Below are 3,484 nucleotides of genomic sequence, written 5' to 3'. Positions count from 1 at the left end.
TCACCTATGACACAGCAGGGATTCTCCAGGTGGATCACCCTTTTATCAAGGACGATTGTTTCTACCATGGATTTATACAGAGAAAGTCCTCTTCTCAAGTCACCCTCAGCACATGTTCAGGAGGACTGAGAGGTCTCTTGCAAATTGAAAATAAGACCTATGAAATTGAGCCAGTCCAGGAATCTTCTACCTTTCAACACGTGGTGTTTCGGTTAGAAGTAGAGGAAGGGGCTGTCCGAATGCCTTGTGGAGTAGGACAGGAAGAGCAGAGCCATCAAGACGACATAATTCCTGAAACAGAGAATCTTGCAAACTAAGATGTTTTTGGAAAATCCTGGTGGCCACATACGAGATATGTTAAAGTGGCAATTGTGATTGATCATAAATTATATTTGCAGTTTCACAGCAATGAATCTTTTATTACTATGCGAGTTCTAGATATTGTCCACACTGCAAATTCATTCTATGATTCCCTTTCTGTTCATTTGTCAATAGCAGGATTAGTGATCTGGTCACAAAACAACTCCATAAACATTACCTCTGCATCAAGTAGAACACTTCCATTGTTTAATAACTGGAGAAGAAACAATCTTCTTAAAATTTTAGAAAATGATGTTAGTCACTTATTTGCATATAAGTATTTTGGGTCAACCGTAGGACTTGCATATGTTGGAACTATATGTAGTAGTTATTGGGCAAGTGCTATCGAATCCTATAGAATTCAAAGTTTGTTTGCGATTTCTGCATTATTTGCCCACGAACAGGGACACGTTCTTGAATGCAACATGATGATCAATTTTGTCATTGTGGAAAGAGTATATGCATTAGTGCACCATATGCAGTACAGACTGATAAATTTAGTAACTGCAGTTATAAGGATTATTTCTTACCATAGAAACACTGGCTGTTTATTTGTCCCACCAGACACTAACACAACTTTTAAATTTGAATTAGTCCAGTCAGTCACTGTAATAGATTAAACCCTTTGTCTCTCTTGCTGAAAGTCAGAACATTTCTTTCCAGGATTGATGAAAAACTGAAGAAGGCTTTCCTCCTGTCTCACCAAAGACATTGCCTGAAAAATCTGCTGCAGATCGATTGAAGGGGGCTTACTCTGTACCCGATGCTTGATCAATCTCCAAATTGTGCTTATGCTAGGAATCCGAGCCAACCGACTGTCTCTAGTCATGAAATTTGAGCAGGTCGATGGGTCATTAATGGGAGGGTCACCTGCAACACACCTAACTGGATCAGTATGGCTAGAAACGGGGCAGCATTGGGAAATTATCCGTTTTGTGATGATCATCAAAATGACAGAGACTGTAATCCTGGGGTTGGCCTGGCTAGATAAATGATGACCTACCATATGGTGGGAAAACGGGGTGAGAACCATGAGATTAGGGACAGGGCCCTTTCCACCTATTCAAGATGACCGGGAGAAGGGAGCCACTTCCAGTGAAGACAGACATGAACTGATTGAAACCTTGAAAATCACAGGTGAGTGGTTGCCCAGGGTCCAACTCATTCCTAAAGAATACCAGGATCTGCCTGAGGTGTTCAGCAAGAAGGAATGTGATGTGCTCCCCCCCTCACCAAGCTACTGACTGTGCAATAGAGCTAAACTAGCCAAACCAAAAATTTATTCCATGACCCCCAGAGAGATGAATGAACTAGGGGAATACATTGACAAAAACCTGGCTAGGGGCTTTATCCAACCTGCAAAATCATGCTTAGCCGCTCCCCTGTTGTGCAAAGAAAAAAAAGATGGGACACTGAGATTGTGCATGGATTTTAAAGCTTAAACACTGTTAGCAGGGAGAACATGTACCCTCTTCCCTTGATGAAGGACATGTTAGCTCATCTCACCAAGGGAAAAATCTTCACTAAGCTGGACCTGCAGGAAACTTACTACTGAATAAGAATTAAGGAGGAAGATGAATGGAAAGCTGCCTTTAATTGCCCACTGGGAAGTTTCTAGTTCAAAGTGATGCCCTTTGGACTCCAGGTGGGCCCCTGCTGTGTTCATGAAGCTGATAAATGAGGTACTACATGACCACCTATACAAGGGGATCCTAGTTTAATTCGATGACATCCTCGTCTTTACAGAGATGATGGAGGAGCATGTCAGAAATTATTAAAAGCAAACTTTTATGCCAAACTATTTAAGTGTGAGTTCCATCCAACAGGCTTCAACTAGGCATTGTTGATCATAGATAATTTGGGCTGCCAACACAGCTCTGCACACCAACCCTTCTCTAACTCTGCCCCAGTAAGATAATTGATGAAATTATTATGGACGTTCACTATTGTGAAGATACTCAGTGATAATTGGAGAAATACATCTCCAGTGTGTGTTATTCAGTTATAACTTTTCTCATCATAGTTCTACTATGATTGATCTGTTTTAAATAAAAGGTTCTTTAGGATTTTACCCGACTGAAAACATTAGCTTTCAGTGTCATCAGTCTACTGATCCACAGCCTACTTACAAACTGCAGCGCAAAAACACACTCAGTACAACACGTTCATATAAACAAACTCTCATAGATTCCCTCTCCTGCTGCTCTTCATCTGGTAGAAGGGTCCTTTCCTTCCTCTCACCCAGAAGGAACAATCAGACAATTTATAATGGTAACTCAACAAAGAAATGGAGCCACATTGCTTCTTCCTTCCTTCTTCATATGTAAAAAGAATGTCGAATGCCTGGAGGAAGCTCACTCATCTATCATGTTGGGTGAAGCAGGAGTGGATGATACAAACTTAGTACTGCCAGTAGGGTAGTTCACATAGCCTGTAAGCTAGACCTGGTCATGAAGAGAGGGTGGGTGAATTGGGAATTTATTATCAGTCCTAGTACCTAATGCCAGTCCATTCCTGTTGCAGGCTGGTGAATGAACATTTGGGCAAATGGATGGGGGCCAGCCTTAGGGTTCTCTCCCAATCTTTACTACTAAAATTCTCCACAAGGAACTATGGGAAAAAACAAACCTCTCTACAAAGGACCAAGGGACAAAACTTGTGTAGTAAGTGGTTTCTTGTGGATGCTTTTTTCCCCTTAGGCTCTTGTGGAAGCTTTCCCTCTAAAAAAAAAAAGGTAAATCATTCAAGTTCATTCCAAAAAGCCACAGATCAGAGGAACAAATGAAGAAAGGATATTTATACATATGCTTTTGTTTTAGGAGGGAGTTTGGAGTAGATGTGCAAAGAACTGTGTAAGAGTGCCATAGTTCCACCAATTCCCAACCCAACCATCACAGGAAAATAATCAAAAGTTGATGATGATAATGACAATGATGATGATTATCTCTACTCCTACAGTGAACGTCATGGAGTTTTGTTTGGGCATATTCTAACTGCAGGCTTCGTAATCCAGGAGGTACAGTAGGGTGGGTGGGGGAGTTTGCAGTCAATGGTGTCAAGTCCAATAAGTGTAACACTTTCAAATATTTCTCTGTATTTTAAAATCCCACAAGATCTCAACCTG

The 3,484-nt window shown here is 41.0% G+C and overlaps 1 pseudogene; it reads left to right on the top strand.

Moving 5' to 3' along the window:
• The window catches only part of LOC107294291, a 16,897-nt pseudogene that overhangs the window by 2,236 nt on the left and 11,177 nt on the right, over positions 1-3,484 (top strand).

The sequence above is a fragment of the Protobothrops mucrosquamatus genome, unplaced genomic scaffold (assembly GCF_001527695.2).
Source record: "Protobothrops mucrosquamatus isolate PMUCROS unplaced genomic scaffold, P.Mucros_1.0 scaffold1897, whole genome shotgun sequence".
NCBI lineage: Eukaryota > Metazoa > Chordata > Lepidosauria > Squamata > Viperidae > Protobothrops > Protobothrops mucrosquamatus.
This window is presented reverse-complemented; position numbering and strand designations above follow the sequence as displayed.